Genomic DNA, 22,378 nt, shown 5'->3' with positions numbered 1-22,378 from the left:
CAAGGGAATCATAGATTCTCCGGAAAGATTTCTAAATGTTGTAGCCAACGGGAATTGCCGTGAGCTTCCCGGCGCTCGGCCCAGCGAGGCCGGCAACGCTATTCAATGTTAATTGGCCTACTTAACGAGGCCACACGGGCTTCTCGCTGCAAATGCAGGCTCGCCAGCTGATTTGCCGGCACCGCGCTCGCCAGCCGCCCGCTAACAAGGTCGAGCAGCACTTAAGCAGCACTTGCTCAGCCAACCCCAGCCATCTCACAACAATGGGGCCGAGGAGACCGGCCCCAAAATCAGGGACACTGACCCAGGGAGACTCCTAGATGCAGTGGAGGCCAGCAGGGATGTCCTGTTTCCCCTGAGGGTCCCAGAGGGATAGCCATAGGGCAGCCAGTGCTGCCTGGGAAAAGGTGGCAGCGGCTGTGAGCACCAGGAGTGTGACCAAGAAGACTGGCATCCAGTGCCAAAAAAAGGACAATGACCTACACCAGTCAGCATGAGTGAGTAGAACCAACGTCCCCCACCCCCCGAAACCTGTCCGCCCCTACGGGAGCATCCACCCCCCAACTCTCCATGCGACACCCAATCCTCCCTCCACCCCCTTCATCACCCCCCAATCCTCCCTTCACACACCCCCTCCCACTACTGTGAACCACGCATGTGGCTAACGATGCCCTCTCTGTCTCCTCCGGAAAAGCTCTCCCACAATCGCCGGGAGAGGGCCCAGACTGGTGGTGGTGTGCCAGGCCTAAAAATCCTCACCACCTTCAAGGAGCATGTCCTGGGGGTGACTGGGTACAGGGTAAGGGGGTGGGGGTTGGGAGGATGTGGGGGGTTGGCACCATCGGGAGAGTGGGGAATTGTATTACAAGGGTCCCTCACCCCCTTGTGCACAACCTTTAAGACACCCCTGTCACTTTCTTCCACAATGCAGGCTGACCTCCGAGCATTTGCCCCATCTCTACAGGCATCTCCCACTCCCCATGGCACCCACCCACCCTCTGGCCGTGGACATGGCCCCAGAGCTGTGTCCCATCCTCTGGGTGTTCAGATATTGGCTGCTGCGTGTGTGGCGTTACCTCCTGCAGTGTTCAGGCACAGTGTCCAGGCATCACGGTCTGATTGGGATGCTAGGCAATGACTCCCACATGTTACATGACCCGCCCACCCACAGGAATCCGCTTGGGTTGTGTGAAGTGCTCACTTAACCATGATTGCTAATTCCCTATTACCAATAGCCTTCAGCCATAAGGCCAGAAGCCCCGGCTGTCAGTGGGGGTTATGGGCGGTTCTTGGGGCAGACGGGCAGGGACAAGAGCTGTCCCCGGAAGGGGTACGCACGATCCAGGGGTTGGCATAGTGATGCCGTGGGCGGTTAGCCTCTGGTTGCCCCCCCAGCACCTCTTCCCCACTCTCCCATGGCGGCCCACCTCTGCGGAGGGTCCCCCACCCCCAGTCGCAAGCTGTTTGGCGCCTGGTGCGGTTCTCGTTTTTGACCTCTCCCGCTACTGACCGGCCTCATTTCGCTTGACTGAGAGCGTAACGAGGCCGGAGAATCACGCCCATAGAGTCCCGACTGTTCAGAAGGAGGCCATTCAACCCATTAAGTCTGCATCGACCCTTCGAAAGACCACCCTACCTAGGCTCAATCCCTGTAAGCTCAGCCAACCTTTGGATACTTAGGGGCAATTTAGCATGGCCGGTCCACCTAACCTGCATATCTTCGGACTGTGGGGGAAAAACTGCAGCACCCGGGGGAAACCCATGCAGACACGGGAGAAAAAGCAAACTCCAACACAGACAGTCACCCGAGGTCGGAATCAACCTGGTGCTGTGAGGCAGCAGTGCTAACCACTGTATCACTGTGCTGCCCTCAGAGGGTGGAATCTTGTCACCTTTATCATATTGTAGGGCAGGGTCATTTCCAAGTCCAGACCCCACATTTAATGGCAATGTGCCCATCAGGACCACCTTCCAGGAGGCAGCCGCCTAACTAGTTACATCCCATTCTGCCGTCCAGCCAGGGAGAGCGGGCGGGTTCCTGGGGCTGCAGGTCCTATCAAAGGCCACAGCAGGATGGGGACTCCAGCTTGAGGTGCCTTCTGAGTAGATTTGAAGTTGAAAAAAAAATACTCTGCCCAGGGTTGCCAAGCCACTGCTGTGGATCAGTGCTACTCTGATGGAAGGGTGAAGTAAAGGAGGGCCAGCTTGGAACCCCTACCCAGCTGCGGAGAAGCCATCTGAATGGGCAGCCACAGTTCCTCAAGTTGGTAAATGATGGCAGGTGTTGAAGAAACCAAAATATGTAAGTGTCACCACACCCATCCCCTATTGAGAAGGCGCTTTCATTTAAGGCTAGTCCAAACAAAAATAATGAGTGAAATCTTCCATTTTGCATGAAGGCAGGAAATGAGGAGGTGGAATTTCACATGTCGAGGCATCTGGTCAGTGGGCTGAAACATTGCCATTTCTGGGCAATCCTATCTGAGGTAGGTCATCACCAACAACTGTTACCCATCCGTCTTGGCAGGTAGCCAGTTTGAATAATTAACTACCCATATTTAGGTTGATTGTGGATGCCATCAGGAACTTCCTGTCGGTAGTGGACCCCCCACTGAGGGCAGGACCCAGCAGGCTGCCCATTCACCACTGCAAGAGAGATTGATGGTTGATGAAGAGATGACCGCAACTCTGGTCAGGTCCAAGAAGGTAATGGAATTACAGCACTCAGTTTTTATTTCGGATTTTCATTTAAATGCACGGAGAAATCCCTAGCTCAAGTGCACACAGTTACCAAGCAGGACGCATGGCTGCTCTTCATGGTGGAAGTGTACTCCACACAAACAGTCATGTGGGGATATTAAGACAATAAAATGCCATCTTAACACCAGCCATTTGTCCTAACTTAGGTACTTTCAATATACTCTTCTGGCATTCCCAACATGTAGTATTCATTCCCTGGGGAAATCATAAACAACAGTCTCAGCTCATCAGGCTCCATTTCCTATTGACTCGATGTAAAAGGGAATATGTTGAAATATTTTTTCCCCCCAGTACAAATAAAAAATTTCAGGCCAATGTTTGGATATTTAAAATACCATATAGCGGCTCAAAATGCTCAGCTAGGTGTTTGTGATATAAAACTCAAAGAAACAAGATGGGCGGCATGGTGGCACAGTGTTAGCACTGCTGCCTCACATCGCCAGGGACCAGGATTCAATTCCGGCCTCGGGTCACTGTCTGTGTGGAGTTTGCACATCCTCCCCACGTTTATGTGGGTTTCCTCCGGGTGCTCCGGTTTCCTCCCACAGTCCACATATGTGCAGGTTAGGTGGATTGGCCATGCTAAATTGCCCCTTAGTGTCCAAAAGGTTACGTGGGGTTACTGGGTTGCGGGGATGGGGTGGAGACCTTTCCAAGGGCCGGTGCAGATTCGATGGGCCAGTTGGCCTCCTTCTGCACTGTAAATTCTATGATTTTATGAAACCAAGTGTTTAGCTGGAGTTGTCAATAGGGTGAATGGACAGTAAAAGCCTTGCATACTTGAAACCTCGATAATACTTACTCAGAATATTCCTTTCAAAATATCACTTGGACATTTGACACTTCCCCTGGACAGAAACAGTGGAAGGATGGCATGCTTCATTATATAGATGTACAATCTTCCTTGAATGAAAGGCGGAGGAAGGGACAATTAAGAAGCTGTGCCTCTCTCATGGACTTCGCAGCGGGAGGGTCAATCTCACTGTGAATTGTCGTCCAAGAATATCTGTTATCTGATGAAGCCACAGAGCATTAGATCACAGAGATAGAGAGGGACAAAGCCAGGGTGGACTTTGAAAACAAGGATGAGATATTTTAAATCAGGGTGTTGTTTAACCAAGCGTCAATGTAGGTTCGCAAGCACAGGGGCTATAAGTGAAAGAGAGTTAGTGAGAGTTAGGAACCAGGCAGCAAAGTTTAGGATGTTCTCATGTTTAAAGAGAGTGGAACATGGCAGACTGACCAGGAGTGTTTTAGAATAATTAAATCTAGAGGCGACAGAGAAAGGGATGGTTTCAGTGGCAGATGAACTGAGGCAGTGGCAGAGTCGGGCATTATTACAGAGGTGAAAATAGGCAGTATTAGTGAGAGCGGGATATGTGGTCAGGATCTCACCTTATCGTCAAATATAACACCAAGGTTGTGAAGATTCTGGTTCAGCTTCAGATAGTTGCCCAGACAGGAGAAATGGAACAGGTGGGAAGGGAGCAGAGTTTGTGGCAGGAATCACAGCGGGACCTGGAATTCCCGCCAAAGCCGATGGGCTTTTGGTTGGTCCGTCAAATATTTCATCCCACCCATGATGATTCCTGCCGAGGGCAGGACTGGAAAATATAGGCCATAATGACTTTGGTTTTCCCAACAATAATAATAATCTTTATTTAATGTAAATAGGCTTACATAACACTGCAATGAAGTTACTGTGAAAAGCCCCCAGTCGTCACATTCCGGCGCCTGTGCAGGTACACTGAGGGAGAATTCAGAATGTCCAAATTACCTAACAGGCACGTCTTTCGGGACTTGTGGGAGGAAACCGGAGCACCCGAAGGAAACCCACGCAGACACAGGGAGAACGTGCAGACTCCACACGGACAGTGGCCCAAGCCGAGAATCAAACCTGGGACCCTGGCACTGTGAAGCAACAGTGCTAACCACTGTGTTACCGTGCTACCCACAGTATTTAGTTGGAGAACATTTCAGCTCAATCAGTTTGGGGTGTCAAAAAGGAGCCTGATGTATCGAGACAATAGAGGATTGAGAGAGGTGGCAGTGAGGTAGAGCTGGGTGTTGTCAGCATACATGTGGAAATTGATGCAGTGTTTTTGGACGGTGTCGCTGAGGGGCAACATGTAGATGAGAAATAGAAAAGAGCCAAGGATAGATTCTGGGATCACTGCAGGAGGAACATGTGAATGGGGGGTGGGAGGCATGGAGGGGAGAAAATAACTTACAATAAGAAAATGCTAATTATGCCAAGCTTTATACAGATTTCTGTATAAAGATTCTGCTCATGGCTAATGTGAGGAGCCATTAGTTTAAAATTCATTTGAGAACCCTTTGAAGTGTAGTTAGGTGTCGACAGTTATTAAAATTCTGATTATAAAATAATAACTGGTTTTTACACACAGATTGCAAATGGAGGGGCTTTAGAAACAAAAATGAATTTAATAATACTTCCACTAACATGGTGCTTTTAAAATTCTCAGTGTGCTTTATTCTATTCATTCTGTTTTTGAAATGCACAAATTGTTATCCAGGCAAATTTGAAAGGATGCGTAGAATGGGGTTTGTACTATTCTAGTGTTTGGTTTAGTGCTGAACTTCAGGTCTTGCCAAAATAATCATTGACATGGTTAAAAACAACCTGACATATGCACACTGCCAGGCTCAATGATGCAGAATATGTTTTCCACTGACATTGTCGGTATTCTTGACTATTGAAATATAGTGTGACCTATTAAATATTTAGCTTACATTCAATAACTACCATTTGGCAGTGTCACAAAATATTTCATTACCATAGTCGTTGAGGCAATATCCCTATCATTCTAAGGCAAGAAATGTAATATTGAAAGAAATCAAATTATCGCGTCATTAATTTTCCTTCTTCAAAAAGGCATCAGGATGAAATTTACATGTCTTTACAGTAACATTTCTTCTGTTTGTTGTGTATGTCAAGGCTGTCATGACTGTCAGACTGGGATTGGCTGTTTTGGGACATCTCGTCGGCATGTCGTGCACAAGAAGTTGGGGGGGGGGGGGCGGGGGGGCGTAAGCCTGCAGCAGGCAGGGTTGTCCGATGGGGACCAGGGAAGTTGTCCTGTTTCTCCTGGCCTCAAAAAGTTGCCATTCCGGCTTGCGTGTTCAGGCCTCAATCCTCTTTCATGCTCTCTTCACCTCACGAAAATGTCAATGCAGCTTCCAGCTCACAGTCATCAGGACCCTGTATGCGCTTGCAGGAAATTAATCACCTGCTAAGGGAATGTTCAGCCAAGTGGGTGGAAAATGGGAACATCTGCTCCAAGGAGCTTCAGGGGGGGTATAAGTGACCTGGGCAATTTGAACCATTCACCCATTCGGTTTCTCGCAGCTCAATGAGAGAGGGCCAAAATTATTCCCAAAGTTCCAGTCCTTGCATATATTTATCTTCTGTTTATGTTTGTTTCAAGGATGGTTGTTTATAAAGTAATTTATTTTCAATGAACAGGGATTTGGAGAATGATATGTTGATATAGATATAACTACAGGATTCACATTATATAAAGTACCCCTACAACAACCACCATTCAAGTTTAACTCCAACAGCAGCAAGTCCATTGCCTGCATTTTGCAAATACCTCATACAGCAGACAAATTTGATGCCTTTGCTGTCTGTACTCATTATTTTTAAATCGTGGTACCATCCTTACTCTTAGTTTCTGAAACATTATTGACATCTGTGATATCCATATAACAGGGATTTCTGTGGAGACTTTGCAGCACCGTTTTGACTATTTTAATATGTTAGATTATTATTTTCTTGTACTTGAATCCTGTAACTAGTTATTGGCATGAAAAATTGATCCGGAAATTAGGATCTGCCACACTGAACCCTCCCTATATGAAATTATGGGCGCCAACTTGCCAACTGAGGAGGACAGCAGCTTGAGAGCAGAAGGAGGAACAGTTAGCAGGGTGCAAGTGCCACCAACAGCTTGGAGACTCTTGGACAGCAACAGCTTGTGCTCAACACCAACTGTGCTGACATGCTCTCCGAAAAGTCTGCAATGCACCTCCAACAGGTATTGCCTCTATATATGTATGGCATTGTGGAGGAAATAGTAATCTGGGTATAATAATAATAACAATCTTTATTAGTGTCACAAGTAGGCTTACATTAACATTGCAATGACGTTACTGTGAAAATCTCCTAGTCGCCACGTTCCGGCTCCTGTTCGGGTGCACTGAGGAAGAATTCAGAATGTCCAATTCACCTAATAAGCGCGTCTTTCGACATTTGTGGGAGGAAACCGGAGCACCCGGAGGAAACCCACGCAGACACTGGGAGAACGTGCAAACTCCACACAAACAGTGACCCAAGCCGGGAATCGAACCCAGGTCCCTGGCACTGTGAAGCAACAGTGCTAACCACTGTGCTACCGCACCACCGTGTGTGAACATTTTACCAGATAAAGAGAACGGGCTTCTGACCGCAATAAGATCATTCATTCACCAGTAAAGGCTGTGGATGTCATGGTGCGAGCTGGCACAGTGGTTTTCTCCTCTCTGTGGGGGAGGGGCAGGAGAGTATCTGTGATGAACGGTTACTGTATTACTGTACCCTTATCATCATGTAAGGTGATGTCCCCTTTAAGACCGGGGCTTGGAACCCTGGGGGACACCGCCTCTGGCTCCGCCCACCTGGGAGCCGTATATAAGGGGCCGGATTGTGGGCGGCACCCAGTAAGCACCTGTCTCGGCACCAGGCTAGTTCTTAGCTTATTAAAGCCTTCTTTACCGTTTATTCTCTAAGCATCGTTATTGAGGGTACAACAATTTAATAAACTAAACTACATCAGGATGGACGCAGGCCTAAAACCAGAGAAGCTCAATCTGGAAGCACGGACACCGGAGGCAAAATAAATTTTAAAATACTGGCTCCGATGTTGCGAGGCCTACCTGGACTCCTCAGAGACTCCTGGGGCCACGCAAGCTGCGCCTACTCCACGCCCGGGTGAGTCACAGAATTTTCACCATGCTCGAAAAGGCGACTACCTACGAAGAGGTGGTCGAGTTACTACACAAGCGGTTTGTCAAACCCACCAACGAGGTACATGCCCGACATCTACTCTCTACCTGCCGGCAGCACTCGAGGGAATCGCTCGACGAATTTGTATAGAAACTCACCGTGCCTGCCAGGGACTGTGACGATCAGGATGTGACAGGGGAAACCCATATGAACCTGCACATCAGAGACGCTTTCGTGTCCGGCATCCGCCCGACCTACATCCAGCAGCGGCTACTCGAAAACGGGGCAAAAGTCCTCCAGGACGCGCTAACGCTCGCCTCCTCGTTGGAAGTGGCCCAACATAATTTGGGCACGTACCCCGCGGACCCTGCGAGCCCCCCTCGGGCTTCCTCAGACTCGGCCACGTTACAGGCCTGCGCCTCGCGGCGACCTGCCCAGACTGGGGGCACACCATGCTACTTCTGCGGGCAGGGCCAGCATCCACACCCATGCTGCCCAGCCCGCTCCGCCATCTGCAGTGACTGCGAGAAAAAGGGGCATTTTGCTATGGTCTGCCTGGCCAGGCCCAAGGGCCATAAACACAAAGAACAGCAGCCCCGTAAAACAGGCTCACAGGCCCGCAGGCCTCGCAATGCGGCTGTGCATCGACCCAACACGCCCCCTTCTGACACGTCATCAGCCTCGTGCGAATCATGAGGCCGGCCATCTTGTCAGCGGCCATCTTCTTGACCCGACACGTGCGACCGACGGCGGCGGCCATTTTACGAATCTGACTCGGCTGAGGACTCGGACTACCCGCAACTGGGAGCGATTACCCTCGACCAAACGCGGCCAAAACATCTGCAGAACTCGATGATGACGGTCCAGGTCAACGGGCGCGACACTCCATGCCTTTTAGACTCCGGGGGCACGGAGAGCTTTATTCATCCTGAGACGGTAAGGCGCTGCTCCTGCGCACCCATCCAGCGTCCCAAACCATAGCCTTCGCATCCAGGTCCCACTCGGTACAAATCAAGGGGTACTGTATCGTGGATCTCACGATCCAGGGTGCTGAATACACCCGTTTCAAACTGTATATCCTCCCTCACCTCTGCGCCCCCCTGCTGCTCGGACTGGATTTCCAGTGTGGCCACCGAAGCCTGACACTGAAGTTCGGCGGACCCTTGCCCCCCCTCACGGTATGCAGCCTTGCGACACTGAAAGTCGCACCCACCTCTCTATTCGCGAACCTCACTCCCGACTGTAAGCCCGTTGCCACCAGGAGCCGGCAGTACAGTGCCCAAGACATGACTTTCATCAAGTCAGAGGTTCAGCGTTTACTGGGAGAGGGGGTCATCGAGGCTAACAATAGCCCCTGGAGAGCACAAGTGGTGGTAGTCCGGTCCGGGGAAAAGAAACGAATGGTTGTGGATTATAGCCTGACCATAAACCGCTTCACGCAGTTCGATGCGTACCCCCTTCCTCGCATAGCAGAAATGGTAAATCGGATCGCCCAATACCGGGTATTTTCCATGGTCGATCTCAAATCCGCCTAACACCAGCTCCCCATCCGATCGAAAGACCGCCCCTATACTGCCTTCGAAGCAGTCGGCCGGCTCTTCCACTTCCTCAGGGTCCCCTTCGGCATCACAAATGGGGTCTCTGTCTTCCAAAGGGCGATGGACCAAATGGTGGACCAGTACGGTTTGCGGGCTACATACCCGTACTTGGACAATGTCACCATCTGCGGCCATGACCAGCAGGATCATGACGCGAACCTTGAAAAGTTCCTCCAGACCGCCCAAGCCCTCAACCTGACCTATAACGAGGAAAAATGCGTTTTCCACACAACCCGGCTAGCCATCCTCGGCTATGCCGTGGAAAACGGGGTCCTAGGTCCCGACCCCGATTGCATGCGCCCCCTAAAGGAACTTCCCCTCCCCTACAGCCTCAAGGCCCTCAAACGATGCTTGGGGCTCTTCTCCTATTACGCCCAGTGGGTCCCCAAATATGCGGACAAAGCCCGCCCACTCATAAAGACCACGATATTTCCCGTCGGCTGAGGCTCGATCGGCCTTAAACCGCATCAAGGCCGCTATGCACGCGGTGGATGGAACTATTCCCTTCCAGGTAGAGAGCGATGCATCAGACATCACCCTGGCTGCTACCCTCAACCAGGCAGGCAGACCAGTAGCGTTCTTCTCCTGGACCCTTACCGCCTCCGAGATTTGGCACTCTGCTGACGAGAAGGAGGCACAAGCCATTGTGGAGACTGTGCGGCACTGGAGGCACTACCTAGCCGGTAGGAGGTTCACCCTCATCACCGACCAATGGTTGGTAGCTTTTATGTTCGATAACGCACAAGGGGGCAAAATAAAAAACGATAAAATTTTGAGGTAGAGGATCGAACTATCCACCTACTCGTACGATATCAAGTATCGTCCAGGGGAGCTCAACGAGCCCCCAGATGCCCTGTCCTGCGACACGTGCACCATCACACAGGAGGACCGCCTGCAATCCATCCACAATGACCTCTGTCACCCGGGGGTTACCCGGCTCGTCCACTTTATCAAGTCCCGCAACCTACCTTACTCAACCAAGGAGGTCAAGGCCATGACCAGGGCCAGCCAGACCTGCGTGGAGTGCAAACCGCACTTCTACTGGCCAGACAAGGCTCGGCTCATGAAGGCCTCGGGGCCCTTTGAGCGACTAAGCGTGGACTTCAAGGGCCCCCTCCCGTCCACCAACCGCAATGCCTATTTCCTCACCGTTATCGACGCGTTCTCCCGCTTCCCATTCGCCATCCCCTGCCCCAACATGACCTCAATCACCGTGATAAAGGCACTGCACAGCATCTTCACCCTGTTTGGGTTTCCCGCTTATATCCACAGCGACCGGGGTACATCGTTCATGAGCGATGAACTGCGTCAGTATCTGCTCAGCAAAGGCATCGCCTCGAGCAGAACGACCAGTTATAACCCGCGGGGAAACGGGCAAGTGGAGAGGGAGAATGCGACAGTTTGGAAGGCTGTCCTTCTGGCCCTACGGTCGAGAAGTCTCCCAACCACCCGCTGGCAGGAGGTCCTACCCGACACCCTACACTCCATTAGGTCGCTCCTCTGCACAGCCATGAATGAGACCCCTCACAACCGATTGTTTGTCTTCCCCAGGAAGTCCACCTCCGGGGTCTCGCTTCCACCTTGGCTGACGGCTCCGGCACCTGTTCCTCTCCGGAGGCACACGAGGAGCCATAAAACGGACCCCCTGGTTGAGAAGGTCCGATTACTACAGACAAACCCCCGATACGCCTACGTCGAGTACCCCGATGGCAGGCAAGATACGGTTTCCCTCCGGGATCTGGCACCCGCTGGTTCCCCCACTACAGACACCCCCTCCCTCACAGCTCCCCTGCGGGACCCGGCACCCACAACAACCCCCTCCCGGGCCCACTTCCCGTCGGCGGACACCAACCGCGCGCGCCCCCTAGCGCCCCCCCCCCTCTACACACCCCGCCGGTGCTGGCACCGCTACCCCCACCCCCAGCTATTTCCCCTGCACCCCAATCCCCTACCCCGACCCAGACTAAGGCTCCGACCACCGTGCTCCCGGACGTACCCTCAACTAAGACGTCCGTGTCCGCAGCACCACTGCCCGAGCTGAGGACGTCAATGAGGACGATCAGGCCGCCGAAACGAATGGACTTATGATGGCACTTCACCCCCGCTGGACTTTTTTTTAAAAACAGGGGGTGAATGTGATGAATGGTTACTGTATTACTGTACCCTTATCATCATGTAAGGTGATGTCCCCTTTAAGAGGCTTGGAACCCTGGGGGACTCTGTCTCCGGCTCCGCCCACCTGGGAGCCGTATATAAGGGGCCGCCTTATAGGCGGCACCCAGTAAACACCCGTCTCGGCACCAGGCTAGTTCTTAGCTTATTAAAGCCTTCTTTACCGTTTACTCTCTAAGCGTCGTTATTGAGGGTGCAACAGCATCAGTGTTAAATCTTCCCCCAATTGATCGTTATCTATGCGTGCTTCATGACACCCACAGAGAGGTTAAAGGCTCAAGGTGCAACATCGGGTCAAAATGTTATCAGAGCAACTAGGACCTGAGCAAAACATGAAGTGGCTCAAGTATTTGTGAATTATTAGCAGCAGTGCATGTTGAATTGGTGCAGCATGTTCGATGACAGCTGAAGGGCAGCACATCACCAATCACGTGACTTGGTTGTGGCGGAGATGAGAGAGACAATCTGCAGAGGAGGAAAACACTGAGAAGCAGCACGGAGAGTGAAAACCTCTCTCTTACAGATACACCTGAATGAGTAGGAGGAGGGTGGATTGGATATGGATAGAGGCGATTGAGAAAAAACATTTTTTTTCCCCAGTGAGGTCTGACTCAGTCAGGAATGGGAGGGATACAAATCAGCCCTTCTTCCAACTCACTGTGAGCGCCACAGAAGATCAATGAGCATATACTGAAGATTACCAAAATGTAATCAGTCAACCTGCTTCTGAGTCTGAGCCTTGTTACCTTTGAGTATGCCATGTGGAAGCAATTGGTGCTCGTGGAACTATGGAAGATTAAAGCTGATAGGCATTCTCTAACGTAAATGCTTTCTTGTTGGCAAATCTTTATCAGCATTCTGAAGATGGACTGCCAGCTGAAATTAAAGGTCACCTTTCTCGTCTCTCCTGGGCTGTGACTTCATAAAAAAAATGTTGTGATTTGATTTCTCAGACACTCTTGAGAAGTTACTGATAAATTTTCTGATTGCCCTTGACATTTTGCTTGTACATCATATCGGAAGACACGATGGTCTAATCCAATTAGGATCAGCTTCTTTTCCCTTGTTCTTGCCTGGGCTGATTGACAGGACACCAACTGCACTATCAGAAATGAGTGGACAGGCAGAAGAAATGCTGTGAAGCCACTGCTCCTGAAATGTTCATAGCAATCCAAAACCTTGTTAATACAGACAGCCAGAGATCATGTCACAGATCAAAACAAAAACAGAAAACTTTTAAGAGACTGAAAACAAGCTACATTTTAAGAGTTGAAGTGCTTACTGCTCGATAAGATCATTCTAATTCCTCTGACTAACCACATGATGGCAGTAAAAAGTTAGGAGTCAGTTTTGCTTGTTATTGAATCTGATAATAGAGAGGAGAAATTGGGGATGTTGCTTTGTTGTAAAGCAGAACGTTTTCACTATTAGTGAAACCTTTTTCAAAATCGCTTAATTGAACATAGAAACCTAGCAAAATCTACAAAGGATGTTTAATGTGAGATGGGGCCAAAGTGAACATTTCCATTTTGTTTAAATTGTGGCATAATAACATATTTCTCGCTTCAATTTCCCATGATATTTCCATAAGGATTGCTGTTTCCTTGCAGTTACCTTTATTCCAAAATGGTGGACGAAATGGGCAGTACGGTAGCACAGTGGTTAGCACAGTCACTTCATTGCTCCAGGGTCCCAGGTTCGATCCCCGGCTTGGGTCACTTTCTGTGCGGTGTCTGCACGTTCTCCCCGTGTCTATGTGGGTTTCCTCCGGGTGTTCCGGTTTCCTCCCACAGCCCAAAGATGTGCAGGTTAGGTGGATTGGCCATGCTAAATTGCCCTTAGGTTAGGTGGGATTACTGGTTTACGGGAATAGGGTGAGGTGTGGGTTTAAGTGGGGTGCCCTTTCCAAGAGCGGGTGCAGACTCGATGGGCCGAATGGCCTCCTTCTGCACTGTAAATTCTATGATCTATGATTCCAGCCATCAACCTCTTTGCTAACCAACATGATACTTTGCAATTAGCATACGACTGCATGCGGAACTTCCTGCCTCCGAGTTTAAAGCATTTTACATGCAGTCAGTGGCCGGTACTAAATGTTTTGCCCAATTTTCTATGCATGTACCTCCCGTATTTTGACCAAGATGTTCTGCAGGTGATGTTTCCCATGGCCTCCACCGATGCTGGTTGTGAGCTAGCTGCCAGGAGAGCTCATCCCCAGAGTTATTCACCCTTCTCCCCTTGGAATGGTGTCTCCCCCAAGAGCACAGCTGAGATCAAGAATCCAATGTCTGGAGAACAGCACTGTGAACTAACATCCTGCAAGACCATAATATCTTGCAACGGCTCCTTGTTGCACACTGCCTGCTTGTTGTACCGCACCGTGTATCCTGGGTTACTGCACGGCTGCGAATCCACACACCTTAGAAGGAGCATTGTTGCCAATATCAGTAATCATCAGCCTTGGGACTTGTAGAGCCTACACCATGGCTGGTGTCACTGTTGACTCTATTGCCCCACTTGTTTATCTATACATGGTTGTGAGCTTTCCCTGAAAAGAGTTTGTAAATTTCCGCCCCTAAGGATGGAATTTCCTGTGGGAGTGTAATTGGGAAATTACGCACAAAATTACATCCATTCTTGCGCTCATTTTGCCAATATCACCTTTCCCTATCTCATTAGCATACACTGGAATGTTAAATTTGGTGTAAACTAGTGGAAATCAGCGTAAACAATTGGAGCTGGGGGAAGGTGCAGAACTCACACCATATATTCATTCTTTAAGTATGAGAATTAAAGTTTCAAGCCAGCTTAACCATCGTGCATGCACATTAAGCACAGCGTGTTCAAGAACATGCAATCATGGGAGCTGGTAATGCTTTAATGTGGCTCATTTTGAAGCCATAAAAATGCATTCAGAAAATACAGTGCAGGTCTCAGTGAAGAAATTTTAAAACAACATTTTAAAAAGTCACACTATGACACCAGAAAAATCATTTTGTTTCCTGCTGTGTCTAAAATTCTGGGTGTGATTTTCCATCTGTTTCGAAGCTGTGTAATTGCAGGAAATTGACGCGTATGGCTCTTCAGCTCTGGAGTAGTCATTTTAATAAGTTCAAGTGCATTCAGGCGAAGGGATCAATGGACAGGCAAAAAAGACTGAGGAAATTTTGGGGTTGCATTATTACCTGCATTGCAGACAGGCCCAATTAAGTTTCATCCATCTTTACGCAAGTATTTGTTTTACGCCCTGATTATACGTGACCCTGTAAGGGTGCAAATGCACGGAAAATGTCAGCCCTATTAGCAGCATGGCCGAAGTTGTTCTTTTCCTCTGCATGTACACCTTCACTAAAAATGCAATGAAATGTCTCTTAAACTTACACTGCAAAAATGTTTCTGAACTATACCCCATTCACATAAGCTGCCGGGTTTCTGCTGAAGTTATGCAGGGAAAGCAGGAGATTTTCCCAAGGAGATTTGCCCCTCCTTCCTCCTGAAATTGATCAGACTGCCTTTGTAATGAACTGAGCTGCACCAGACTGAGCTCACTTATTCCTGTGTTTCCAGAATACATTCTCCCTGAACAGACTAAAGTATCTTGGAACTGACTGTGAAGAAGGGGTGCCAAATATTTCTTACATGAATAAAACTGCAGCTGATGCAAACCTAACTGATACTTATGTTGGACAGTTAAGGCCAGCAACAAATATTCTCAGGCTGAGTAGGCAAGATGCAAATTAAGTCTTCCTCTGCCCCAATGTCAACTTCATAAGAGCAATATTCACTGTACTAAGTACGGATTTTGCAACCACTTTGTATAAGAGGGAAGATTTGATGACAAATGATGCTGCATTGTGGCTGTCTTTCTGATATAGACACAGATCTTCAGTTCTTTAGAAAATCGGAAGTTCACAACAAGCTAGCTCAATTGACTTGGACTTTTACCTGTTAGTAAGTCCCTCACCCCTGTTTGGCTTGTTCCCATGAGAGCCTGGTTGTGAATGCACACTAACTCTATGGGTGGAATTCAATGTAAAAATTTCGAAGTTCATTTGTGGCAGGAATTTCAGGGAGTTTCCCGTCGGATCTGCCAGCGATTCCCCACCGCTATCAAACGACACTTAGGGCGCGATTCTCCCAAAAGGGAACAAAGTCCCCTAGCAAACGCGTTTAGCCACGTATTTCGCAGCACTCGCAGTGCCAAGAAACACATGGCTATTCAACTCGGCTCGTGTTAAATAAGAGGCCTGAACAGGTAACGCGTGGCAGAGGCCGCACATAGCCCCGTTTTGTACCGTGGGGAACTCCGTTCGCTAGAACTGTCCATTGTAGCGAGAGATCAGGACCCAATTTTTAAATGGCGCCCTGATATCAAAGGCCCCTGAAAAAACCCCTGACCTCCCGCCCAGCCCAAAAGAAATATGGGAGGGTCCCCAGCATCCCATCGTACCCCCCCCCCCAACACCCACCAATCGTGAGTGTGCAAGAAATGCTAGCTTGGCACCATGGCAGTGTCAATGCCAACTGGCAGTGCCCCCTGGACACCTTGGCAGTGCCAATGCCAACTGGCAGTGCCACCTGGGCACCTTGGCAGTGCCACCTGGGTGCTAGCCTGGCGCTGCCAGGGTACCCAGCCGGCACCAGCAGTTCCAGGGAACCACCCTGCCCAAAGGGCATGCAGCTGGGGGCCTCTGATTCCCCGGGAGATCCCCACAAGTGCCGTTCCGTCTGGTTCCCGTTTGTGGGGATCAGTCCCAAACGGCGCTCGCCCGAGGTCTCTGAGGCGAAGGGATTGAATACCAAAGCCTCAGGTACGTCAGGAATCTGCACATTAGAGTGAGGGCTTACTGCCTCGCTCTAATATGCAGATTGAGTTGAATCTCGCGAGGCGTTCAGAGCTGGGTAGACCCCGGAATGGGGTCTCCCGGCTTTCAACGGGAATGCTGTGCTGCGGTGAGCTGCTTTTTGGGTGCAGCGTGGCCGTTGGATCGCGCCCTTAGTCACATTTTCCTTCTTTGGGCCCTGGTAGGTTTCTCATCATTTAGCCCACACTAAGGGCGGGATTTACTGACTGTTCATGCCGGGAGAACCTCCGGTCCCACGCCGGCGCATAGGTGGCATTGCCGAGGTGCCAGCTGGGCTGTGCCATGGTGCCCTGTATTCCAGGGGGAGGGCCATGGAGCCACACTGCACTGACCATGACCAAGGGACCTCCGATGGCCTGGGAGAACGCCCAGGTGCCATTTCCCTTGGTCCACGTTTCTGTGGACCGGTGCTGAACAGCGCCTAGCTGCAGCCTTGCAGGGGAGACTGGTCGATCCCAGGAGGCTGGTAGATCCTGGGTAAGCACGCTTAAGTGGATTTAAACCCTACTTGGGCACATGCCATTTGGTCACGCCCCTTTTTGGTGGGATTCCGATGCCTCACGGGACTTGGGTACATCCCGCGAGGCGTGAAGGTTGTCGGGAAGCCCACAGGAGGCCTCTTCCGGGGTCTACGGGCCGTATTACGCTCGAGCAAGAGTGCAATGCGGCCGGTAGATCACTGTAGCGCACAAAGACTCACGAGAGACGAATAGAGTTGAAGTCGATGAGGCTTTATTAAGTGTGACTTAGTTCCCCGCAGTTCAGTAGCTGACTGGCCTGCGGGGGAGAACTCCAGGTTCTTATACTCCGCCTTCAGGGCGGAGATAGAGGTCAACAGCCAACCAGGACCCGGGATCTGTCAGCCAATGACATCACGGCTTCACAGTCCCACATGACCCCTAATGCATACTACCACAATCACGCCCTATATTTTTCCTTTTTTTCTTTCATGGGATGTGGATGCTGCTGGCTCGACCAATATCTATTTCCCATTTCTTTTTTTTTAACAAACATTTCATTAAGGCATTTATAATTTAATGACAACAAAAAATACAAATACAAATGTAAACATAATCCAGTACATAACACCCGCTGATCCCGCCTAAACTAAACTAACTCCCCCTACCCCCCTCATTCCCTAACCCCCCCCCCCCATTTATTGTATCTGCTGACAGTTTAATTTTCCCCGAAGAAGTCGATAAACGGCTGCCACCTCCGGATGAACCCTAACATTGATCCTCTCAGGGAGAACTTAATTTTCTCAAGTCTGAGAAACCCAGCCATGTCGCTAACCCATACCCCCGATTTTGGGGGCTCCGAGTCCCTCCACGCCAATAAGATCCATCTCCGGGCTACCAAGGAGGCAAAGGCCAAACTGTCAGCCTCTCTCGCCCCCTGGACTCCCGGGTCTTCCGACACTCCAAAGATCACCATCTCTGGTCTTGGCGCCACCCTCATTTTTAGCACCATGGACATGACATCGGCAAATCCCTGCCAGAATCCCCTAAGCTTCGGACATGCCCAAAATATGTGGACATGGTTTGCAGGCCCTCCCGCACACCTCCCACACCTGTCCTCCACCCCAAAAAGCCTGCTCATCCGGGCCACCGTGATGTGTGCCCGGTGAACCACTTTGAATTATATCAGGCTGAGCCTGGCACATGATGAGGATGTGTTGACTCTACTCAGAGCATCCTCCCACAAACCTGCCTCTAGCTCCTTACCCAGCTCATCTTCCCACTTGCGCTTTACCTCCCCTATCTATTGCCCATTTCTAATTGCCCTTAAGAAGGTGGTGGTGAGCTGCATTCTTGAACTGCTGCAGTCCTTGTGATGCAGGTACACTCTATTAGGGAGGGTGTCCCAGGACAGTGAAGGAATGGTGATATAGTTCCAAGTCAGGATGGTGTGTAGCTTGGAGGGGAACTTGCAGGTGGTGGTGTTCCCTTGCATCTGCCACCCTTGTCCTTCTAGGTGGTAAGGGTTGTGGGTTTGCAAGGTGCTGTCTAATGAGTCTTGTTGATTGCTGCCACAGTGAGTCAGTGGTGGTGGGATTGAATATTTATTGTGGTGAACGGGATGCCAATCAAGCAGGCTGCTTTCTCCTGGATGGAGTTGTGTGTTGATGGAAATGCATACATCCAGCTAAATGGAGAGAATTTCATCACAATCTTGACCTGTGCCTAATAGATGGTGGACAGGCTTTAGTGAGTCAGGACGTAAGTCACTCTCCACAGAATTCCCAACCTCTGAGCTGCTCTTGTAGCCACAGTATTTATACAACTGGCCCAGTTCAGTTCGTGGTCAATAGTAACCCCCAGGATCTTTTTTTAAACAAATATTTTTTATGAGCTTTTTCAAATTTTTCTTATACATAAATTACATCACACAAATTTAACTAACATTTAACAATCCGCTCCTCAAGCCGAAAACAATTGCTGTAGCTGCTGACAGAGGTTAATTCCTGAAAGTGAGATGTGAACGGACACCAACTTTTATGAAACTCCTGATTCCTACTTAAAATAAATTAACCTTCTCTAGGCTTAGAAACATCATTACATTTCCCAGCCATATTGAGGCATAAGGTGGAGAAACTGACCTCCAACCCAATGGGATCTACCTCCTCAACACCTGCAAAGACATCTGCCCTTGCCCCTGGCTGGAGCTCCGGCAAGTCCAACACCCTGAATATGGCCCCTATGGGACTGAGTTTTAGGTCCAACTGTATCACTGTCAACATGGTGCTAAAGAAGGTGTTCCAGAATTTCCTCAGTTTCAGGCACAACCAAAACATCTGTGCATAATTGGCCGGCCCCCTCCCGCATCTGTCTCCCATGCTTTGTCCGTCCCTCGGTGTTGTGATTGAAAAGCAATCCCCAGGATGTTAATAGTGGGGAATTCAGTGGTGATAATGCCATTGAATCCTGAGGAGAGATGGTTAGGTTCTCTCTTGTTGGGGATAGTCATTGCCTGGCACTTATGTAGTGTGAATGTTATTTGCCACATATGAAAATGAAAGTGTTATAACCTGCCTACTTACCATTGGCTGGGGACTAATGACAATCCCACAATCCTGTGGGAGTATGAGCTTCCCCAATGAGGAGGGCGGAGAAATCATTAGCAGACTCCCTGTATAAATAAAGCTGGCCAGTTTGGAACCAGCAGGAAGGAGTGAGCAGCAAGCGGAGTTGCTGCTGCTGTTATATATATATGTTATTGTAAATAAATGTTATTTCTTTGTATCCTTAAAACTCGTGCTGGATTCTTCATGGCCCTCACAAAACTGGCGACGAGGGTTAAAGTGAATAGCTGTCTACACTGCTGAAGCCACCTCCCTGGATTTTTGTTGGATACAGGTTGGAAGTTGTTTTCTATTACACCATGCCTCTGTACGGATGTTTGGATGTTTTTGATGCTGCGCTGGAAAGCTGGAACCAGTACGCACAACGGATGCGTTACTATTTCCGGGCAAACAATATCACCGAAAACGAGCGGCAGGTGGTCATATTGCTCACCGCTTATGGCCCGCATACGTTTGGGGTGATTAGGAGCCTTACGTACCCAGCTGCGCCGGACACCAAAACGCTTGATGAACTTGTGAATTTAGTGGGGCAACATTTTAACCCAATCCCCATGATAGTCCAACGTTACCGGTTTAATACCGCTGAGAGGATCCCAGGAGAATCCCTTGCCGACTTTCTATCCAGGCTACGCAGGAATGCGGAGTACTGTGACTATGATGAGACCTTGTCAGAAATGTTACGCGACCGTTTGGTTTGTGGTATTAACAATGCGGCCACCCAGAGAAATTTGTTAGCTGAGCCAACATTGACTTTTCAAGAGGCCATTCAAATAGTATTGTCCCGAGAGAGCACAGAACGAGGAGTGCAGGAGCTACAGGGAATGGAGGTGCATGCCTTAGGGCGCAACCCCTTCCGTACGAAAACGTCCCCCCACGCTCCTGCGGTACCTTGGGCGAGGCGACGTCTAGATCGACGCCAGTGGCCGTCGGATATTCCTCCCCGATGGGAGCCTTCTCCAGAACCAATGGATGAGGAGCCATGTCCGTGTCAGACGTGTAGGCGCCGACCCCGTTGCAGACGCCGTTCCTGGGGGCGCCAGAGGCGCCGTTGTTCTGACTGAAACTGGGACCAGCCCAGGGACCGTACCTTCCATGTGGATGAACCTGCGGCGACTAATCCTGAGGACGTGGAGACGGAGGACGACTGCCTGCAGCTGCATTGTGTGGCAGCTCCCCGTGTGGCTCCCATTGAGGTGACAGTATGGGTCAATGGTCACCCACTTGAGATGGAGTTGGACACTGGCGCAGCGGTCTCCGTGATCGCCCAGAGGATATTCGACCGTATAAAGCAGGGTATACAGACCCTTACATTAACCGACACACAGGCCAGGTTGGCCACCTACACGGGGGAACCATTGGACATTGCAGGAACTACGATGACCCCTGTTTATGGACGCCATGAGGGGCGTTTCCCACTTATTGTGGTGCGTGGCCATGGGCCCAGCCTGTTGGGTCAGGACTGGTTGCGCCATTTGCAGTGGCAGCACATCCTCCAAACAGTTTCTGGAGGGTTGACTGAGGTGCTAGGATGATACCCAGATGCATTCCAGCCCGGTTTGGGGAAAATAAAAGGGGCCGTAGCCCGTATCCAAGTCGAACCAGGAGCCACACCGCGCTATTTCTGGGCGCGCCCGGTGCCTTACGCCTTGCTCGAGAAGGTAGAAGGGGAGCTCACTCATTTGGAGACTTTGGGTATTATCAGGCCCGTCCGTTTCGCTGACTGGGCAGCACCAATTGTACCTGTAATGAAGCCAGATGCCACAGCTCGCTTGTGTGGCGACTATAAACTTACAGTGAATATGACTTCACGACTCGACCGATATCCAATGCCTCACATAGAGGATCTCTACGTGAAGCTTGCAGGCGGACTCTCGTTCACAAAATTAGATATGAGTCATGCCTACCTACAGTTGGAGCTGGACCCTGCCTCCCGACCATATGTAATGATTAATACACACCGGGGCCTGCATGAATATACACGTTTGCCCTTTGGAGTATCCTCTGCCTGCGCTATTTTTCAATGCGTTATGGAGGGCATTTTGAGAGGTTTACCGCGTGTCACTGTCTACTGAGATGATGTTTTTATCACAGGGACGTCGGAGCAGGAACATTTGGAAAATCTGGAGGCTGTCCTTAGACGCTTTTCGGAGGCTGGAGTCCGTTTATGTCGCACAAAGTGCCTCTTTCTGGCGAAAGAATTAGTCTACCTGGGATATCGAGTGGACCGCGAAGGTTTGCATCCCATCGCAGAGAAGGTGCGCGCGATTCAACAGGCCCCCGCCCCAACTGACACTTCGCATCTTCGTTCTTTTCTCGGCCTCGTAAACTATTACGGGAAGTTCTTCCCCAATCTGGCAACTACGCTGGCCCCTTTGCACCTTCTGCTAAAGAAAAATCACACCTGGGTTTGGGGTCAGCTGCAGGAAACCGCTTTCCGGCGGGTAAAACAACAATTGTCGCCGTCTGGGTTACTAACCCACTATGATCCTGGAAAGCCTTTGCTCGACACATGTGATGCATCCCCGTATGGTTTGGGGCCGTCCTGTCCCACAAGATGGAGAACGGGGCCGAGCGGCCGATAGCTTCCGCTTTCCGCACATTGACTGCAGCGGAAAAAAAGTACGCGCAGATCGAGAAGGAGGGCCTGGCAGTGGTCTTTGCGGTGAAACGTTTCCACCAGTACGTGTATGGCCGCCACTTCACTATCGTGACTGATCATAAGCCTCTGCTGGGACTTTTCAGAGAGGATAAGCCAATACCGTCCATTGCTTCCGCATGGATCCAGCGCTGGGCTTTGTTGCTCACTGCATACGAGTATTCTCTGGAGCACAAACCAGGAATGCAGATAGCGAATGCCGACGCACTGAGCCGATTGCCTTTATCGACTGGCCCC

Source organism: Scyliorhinus torazame, chromosome 1, assembly GCF_047496885.1.
Source record: "Scyliorhinus torazame isolate Kashiwa2021f chromosome 1, sScyTor2.1, whole genome shotgun sequence".
Lineage (NCBI taxonomy): Eukaryota > Metazoa > Chordata > Chondrichthyes > Carcharhiniformes > Scyliorhinidae > Scyliorhinus > Scyliorhinus torazame.
Note: the sequence above shows the minus strand (reverse complement) of the source record.